At 40.1% G+C, this 7,323-nt stretch overlaps 1 protein-coding gene across 1 annotated transcript in view; it reads right to left on the bottom strand.

Moving 5' to 3' along the window:
• The window catches only part of Sugct (succinyl-CoA:glutarate-CoA transferase), a 932,078-nt gene that overhangs the window by 682,928 nt on the left and 241,827 nt on the right, over window positions 1–7,323 (bottom strand). The window lies entirely within an intron of this gene.

The raw sequence follows: 7,323 nt of genomic DNA, 5'->3' as shown, positions 1-7,323 counted from the left end.
CAAACCCAGGTCCTCTGCAAGAGCAGCCAGTGCTCATCACCACTGAGCCATCACTCCAGCCCCATGTATAATTCTTTTTATTTATTTATTATTTTATTTTATGTGTATGCGTGTATTGCCTGCATGTAGGTAAGTGCACCCGTGTCATGCAGTGCCAGCGGAGGTCAGAAGAGGCTGTCAGATCCCCTGGGACTGGAGTTACGGACAGTTGTTAGCTGCCATGTGGGTGCTGGGATTCGAACCCAGGTTTTCTGCAAGAACAACTAGTGCTCTTACAGAAAAATGGATGAACCTATAATGTATAATATTAAGTGAGATCACCCAATCTCAGGAAAAAAAAATGGGTTATTTTGATCTATATTTCAATAAATCTCTTGAATAGCTAAAAAAAAGAAGCACTGAAAGACATTAGTCTTAATTTTCTATCTATCCTTTATACATTTCAGACATTTAAGCAATTGACATTTCATGTACACTGATAAACACAGATTTTTATGATTTTTATTTGTGTGTGGTTTTGTGTATGTATGTGGCTGTGTGAGTGAATCCCATGTGTCTGCAGGTGCTGGAAGAGGCCAAAAGAGGGCATAGAATCCCTTGAAACTGAAATTGAAGGCAGTTGTAAGCTGCCATGTGGGTGCTAGGAAGTTGGGTCCTTCACAAGAGCAGCAAGCACTCTTAACCACTGAGCTACCTCTCCAGCCCCAGAGAATATTTTGGATTAATAATCTCAACTAGCTTTCCAAATCTTTCCTTTTTAAAATGTCGTGATCGATTTTTTAAAAAAAATCCATGAGAGTGATTATAATTAAAAAGACTAATATGCAAACTCTAGTCATCACCAGACAACTAGTGAAGTTGGCATGTGAGGTTAGTGCCCACAATGTCGAGATTGATCTCTCTCTCTCTTCTTTTCTTCTCTCTTCTCTCTTATTCTCTAGCTGTTTCTTTTTCAGTTCAATATTCATAATATTCAGGATAATAGTTCTAAGACCCCAGAAAAATACAAGTCACACTGAACATTAACCTGCTGGTTTCCAATTAATCCATAGCCTTATTGCACTCAATGTATCATATATTAGAAAACTTTCAGGTTATTTCTAGACCACTCTATGTGCTTTAAGATCCCTGTCCAGAAAACAGGCCCCATGGTAGTTTATAAAGCAAAGGTATTAAGAATGATGTCCATTACTGTATTAGTCACTTTTCTGTTGCTGTGATAGAAACACTGACCTGAGCAATTTATAGAAGGAAGAGTTTATTTGAGCTTACAGTTCCAGGGGAATTACAGTCCATCATGGTGGGGATGCATGGTGGCCAGAGATGGTTAAAGCAGAAGCAGAAGCTAAGCTCCACATCTTCAAGCAAGAACAGGAAACAAGAGAGCAACTGGAGATCTGGCAAGGCTTAAGAACTCTCTAAGCCCACCCCCAGTGACATGCTTCCTCCAGGACAGCCACACCTTCTAAAACCTCCCAAAACAGCACCTGGGACGAAATGTCCAACTACTTGGAGCCCATGGGGGACATTTTCATTCAAACCACCACAATGACTAAGCCCATAGGCTGGCCAAGAAAGTTCTGTAAGTATGACTCAGATCTATGTCAAGAATTATTTGGGATAACATCAATGCCATTTCATTTTAAGAGTATCAAAATTGAGATTTCCAGGGAAGATGAGGAAATAGAAGCCATATTGGATCAAGTGGCAGGTTACAGTTTGGGAATTAAAGGGGATGGGAATATTTTATCATTTCTTCTGCTACTTCTCCAGTCCTGGAATCAACTTTTCAACTCCCCAACAAACCTCTTCTACCATCAGACACACAAATTTTCCTTACCTTAGACTGCACTTAGGTCTGGAATGTCAACAAAACCAAGGCAACCCCAGGCAAATCGGGTTAAAGGACTCTGACTAGGAAATCTACAAAAGCAGCACCAGTAGGGATTTCATAAAAGAGGTTCCCAATGACTGCTGCCAGGGCCACCATCAGCACCCCAACAGGAAAAGACTATGGGAGCTAAGCACAGACTCTGAATAGAGCTTCGGGCCTCTCACAGCCACCAGCTGCTCCCAACCTTGTGGGAGCACAGCAAATGCAGCTGGGTGGAATTTGCCTCAACTATCCACAGCCCACAGAACAGTCAAGAAAAACATACAGAAGGGTTGCTGGGAGCCATTTCAAAGAAACATGGAGCACAGCCCAGTCCAGGCCCAGGGAAACAAAGCAACAGATCCGCCAAAGACAGGAAATCAACTTTCAGGTCAGTGATCTCATTTTCTTATATTTCCACCCAGCTTCCCTCCCCTCCCCCTGACCCCCAGCTATTTCTTATCTTTATAGTACAGGAAGGCTTCATAGCAGGCCAATACTGTCCCCTACTGTTTGCGCCTTTACTGTTTTATGCTCTTTATGCTGTTTTATGCTTTATCCCCCCCCTTTTTTTTGTTTTAATTCTTCCTTTCTCCTTTCTCATACCCATTCCTTTCACTGTTACATCTCCCAAAGCCCTGAGGCTGAACTGGTTTACAATAACTGGATACATATTTACCTCCTCTTTTTAGTCTACCATTAATCAAAACTTCATGTATCCACTCCATTTTCTTCCTTTACCTCAATTATTCCCACATCTATGTATGTCCCTCTCCCCTAAGAATCTAATACTTACAGCCTCACTCTAATGGTTCACCTCTTCTTTGCCTTTGTATTCATACGAATATACACGTTACCTTTAGAAGTAGAGGGAGGTCCTTTTATTCCCTAAACTAATTGGTATTTAACAAGTGTCTTCTTTGTAATCACCTGCTACTCCATTATTAGACTGAGCTACTGGACAGCAACTGTTGCTGCACACAGTACTCAACCCACAATGGCAGACTGAAGATAAAGCCTGGTGCCTGGAACACCAGTGTAACATGAAAACATCAGCACACCTGCACTGCAACCTAGTCTCTCTTGAACACTGCAAACACATCCACTGAAAGAAGAAAAGGAACCTGAATTTAAAGAACAAAAACAACAACAAATCTTTTTGATGTTGTTGCTTTGTTTTGTTTTTTGAGACAGGATCTTTCTTAGTTCCTATAGCTAAATAGGAACTTGCTCTGTAGCTCAGGCTGGCCTCGATCTTACAGAGATCAGCCTGCCTCTGCCTCCTCAGTGCTGAGATTAAAGAGGTATGCCAACATTCCCAGCTATCAACAAATCATAAGCAACAGTCTAACCCAAACAGGCAAGTTCCAGCACAAAATCACAGGAAACATGAAACAAACAAGACAACTTGTCTCCTCCAAAAACTACCAACCCCATATTAATGACCCCTAATCACAATGACATAGAGTAAATTGCAGATGCAGAATTCAACAGACTACTTATAAATATGGTAAAACAACTCAAAGAGAACTCTAATACTTTCCAAAAGAACACAGACAGCAGCAAAATGAAATGAGGAAATGAATCCACAGTATGAAAATAGAGCTTAAGAGATAAATACTGAAGAAAACCCAAATGGAAATGATGATGGAAATGAAAAACACAACAGTCAAAAACTTCAGTGGAAAGTCTTACTAATGAATCATGTGAGAGATAGAATGAGAGTATGAAGACAAAACAAAGGAACTGGATCATTCAGTCAAGATCATTGATTTTTTTTTTATTTTTTTTTTTGGCCTTTTGACACAGGGTCTCTCTGTAGACTCAGCTGGCCTGAAGGCCTGAAACTCTCTATGTAGACCAGTCTGGCCTTGAACTCACAGAGATTCACCTGCCTCTGCCTCCCAAGTGCTGGGATCAAAGGTATGTGCCACCACACCCAGACACCATTGATTATTTTTAAAAAATGGAGCACACAAGAACTCTGGAACTCAATGAAAAGGCAAAACCTATATGTTACGGTGACATAGAAATATCCTAGACTGCTTTCTATTTCTGTGATAGACACTGGACAAAACCAATTTGGGGAGAAATAGGTTTGTTTCACCTTCAGCTTACAGTTCGTCATGGAGGGAAGCAAAGGCAGGAAGTCAGAGCAGGAACTGAAGTTCAAACCATGGAAGAACACTGTTTACTGCCTACTCCCCTGGCTTATTGCCTACTCCCCTGGCCTGTGCTCAGCCTAGTTTCTTGTATAACACAGAACCACCTGCCCAAGAATGGCACTACCCACAGTGAACTGGGCCCTCCCACATCACTCAACAATCAAAGAAAATGCTACACAGACATGGCTGTACATCAATCCAATGGAGGAAATTCCTCAATTCAGGTTCCCTCTACCCAGGTGTGTCAAGATGACAATTGAAGCTATCCAGTCTAAGAAAGGAGAATTTCATGCAAAAGGCATAGAAAATATATTTAATAAAATCATAGAAGAAAATTTCCCAAATCTAGAGAAAAAGAACCCCATCCAGATACAAGAGGCCCACAAAACACCAAACAGACAGGACCAGAATAGAAATTCCCCACATCATATTATAGTCAAGACATTAAATGCACAAAACAAAAAATATATATATTGAAAGCTTCAAAAAGGAAGGACCAAGTCACATACAAAGACAAGCTAATCGACAGAATAATTGCCAAATTTTCAATAGAAACCATGAAAGCATGAAGGGCTTGGAGTGATGTCTTTCAAATTCTGAAAGGCCACAACCACAACTGACAATCCAGTCTAAAATACCCAGAAAAATTATCTGTCATAATTGGCAGTGAAAGAAAAATTTTACACTATAAAATCAGGCCAAAGGATTTATGATCACAAAGATAGCCCTCCAGATGATAATGGATGTAATCTTTCTGTCTAAAGAGAAAGATAAACACACTCAAGGGACTACCAGAAGATAAAAAGTAAATGATGCCATCATGCCCGTTAGACAAAAGAAGACTAAAAAAGTTTCAAACACTACAAAATCAACAGAATGGCAGGGAACACTACTTACCTTTCAGTAAGAGTTCTGAATATCAATGGTCTCAATTCACCCATCAAAAGACTGACTAGGGACTGAAAAAAATGTTCTCAAAATTTTTACATAAAAAGGAAACTTACTAACTATAACCATCATTAATAATATTTCTTCACAAGTAAAGATGGCTAAGAAACAGAAAGTGGTCAACATCATTAGTTATTAGGGAAATCCAAATTAAAACCACCTTAAGATTTCACCTTACCCCAGTCAGATTGGCTAAGAGCAAGAGAACAAATGATACCAAATACTGGCAAAGATGTGGAGAAAGTGGAACACTCATTCACTGCTAGTGGGATTGCAAACTCATGCAATCCCTATGGAAAGCAGTGTGGAAAACTCTTTAAAAACTAAAAACAAACCTACCATATGACCCGGTTATACCACTCCTTGGCATAACTTGGTACAACTATGCTTGTTGCTGCTCTTTTCACAATAGCTAAAAGATGGAAGAAGCCTAAGTGCCCCTCAACTGAGGAGTGGTTAATGAAAATGTGGTACATTTACACAATGGAGTTCTACTCAGCAGTAAAAAAAGATGAAACAATGAAATTTGCAGGTAAATGGATGGATCTAGACTGCTATAGTAAATGAAGTAACACAGACTCAGAAAAAACAAAACACATATGTTCTCCCTCATTTGTGGATCCTAGCACCAAATTCTTATAAGTGAGTGCATATCCTGATGTAATTGCAGGAACCAGGAATATGGAAGGGAACCAGGAAGGTAAAGGGAAAGAAGGAACCCAGGAGAGAATAGTAGGAGAAAGATGTTACCAATGGAGAAATATGCAAAAAGGGGGTAGTTAAAGGGGAAAGGGGAAAGGAGGGCTATAGAAAGAATGTGGGAATAAAGGGGGGGATTCTCCTGATTCACAGTAAACAAAAACAAAAAGTCTTACACACAGAAGGAATCTTAGAGATGGAAGGAAGCCCTACCAGAAGCTTTATGGTTATTAAATGAAAATCCTCATGCTAGAGGTAGGTTGCCCCCCATGAGCTGTTGGCCAGAGGAGCTAGAGGTCTCCAAAGCAATAAAGGCCATTGCCAATAATTTTGGTTAAACACCAGAGGTGGCCCATAAAACCCTATTGCTGAAGATACCACATGATGTGAGTACGGAAGAGAAGAAACCAAGCTTGGACTAAGGTGGAAACTTCCTGCCACTGGATGGGTGGCTTTCATAGTGCCAGAAGGCAACATGCAGATGGATGGGTGAGAACTATCCCTTATATCTGTTCAACAACAGACCCCATGTGCTGCACTATCAACATGCCAAAAAAGATGTTCCAGCTGGTGCAATAGTGGCACACCTAGTGTATGTACAACCTGCAAATTTTCAATTGGATATAATGCCTGCTCCTAGAGGTAGAACACATGCCTGGTACTGTAGACCAGACCAATTCCCTGTGGCAGGGGAAACCACTGCAATTGTTTTTGTTAGATGGATGTGATGCACCTGCCTAAGTACCACCTAAGCGTTTGTGTTTATACCCACAGGTTATTACAGCAGCCACTGTTTAGATGTTCTTGATTCTTGCTGTTTGTATTTTTATAGTAGACAGAATCCCACTTGAAATGGGACAAAAGACCATGGAAAACAGATGATGCAGAGACCCAAAAGTTCAGTGCCTTGCCACAATGGGAGGAAGATCATCCTACACTTATCAATGCCTCCAAGGTTCAGGGACTTTTGTGGAAGAGGTTGGCAGAAAGAATGTAAGAGCAGGAGGAAGGAGTGGAGTGTTAACTGGGTGTCCTCCAACCATTATGCCGGCAAACTATAGTCACATCTTCCCATGCTCATCAAGGAGTGAAGGGGAGAGTCAGTTACCCCTCCCACCCAATCAGGTGAACTTAGCTGCATGAGAACTCCATGAGGCACCTCTCTCACCATTTTGTGCAGCTGTTGGGAAGTCACAGGATCTATATTTGAGTGTGGACTTTCCAGCACAGCTGTAAATGGGAGGGGGGTGCCCATTCTTCTGTAAATAAACCCCCATCCTATGGTGTGTTATCAAATCCAATAAACTCATTAGGATTTAAAAAGAAAAAAAAAAGAACAGAGCTAATGGAAACCTTCATTATCCCACCAAAGTTGACCCCGTGTCAGCAAATCCTTTGGTCTTTGATTTCTTTTTTCTTTTTTCTTTTTTTTTTAAATTTTTTTTTTTACAATTAAAGTTACAGTTTTAACAATATACAAAATATTACAGTAATTCAGATTTTTTGGCATAATGATTACAGATTTGATAAATACATTTTATATCACATAATAGCGATGAGGATTATACAAAAGCTATTAAAACAATTATGAGAATAAATTCTATTGTCACTTAAGTATCTAAAGCTATTTTCCTTTGC

The sequence above is a fragment of the Nannospalax galili genome, unplaced genomic scaffold, assembly GCF_000622305.1.
Source record: "Nannospalax galili isolate Female #2095 unplaced genomic scaffold, S.galili_v1.0 scaffold54, whole genome shotgun sequence".
Lineage (NCBI taxonomy): Eukaryota > Metazoa > Chordata > Mammalia > Rodentia > Spalacidae > Nannospalax > Nannospalax galili.
Note: the sequence above shows the minus strand (reverse complement) of the source record. Positions and strands in the feature narration are given on the sequence as shown.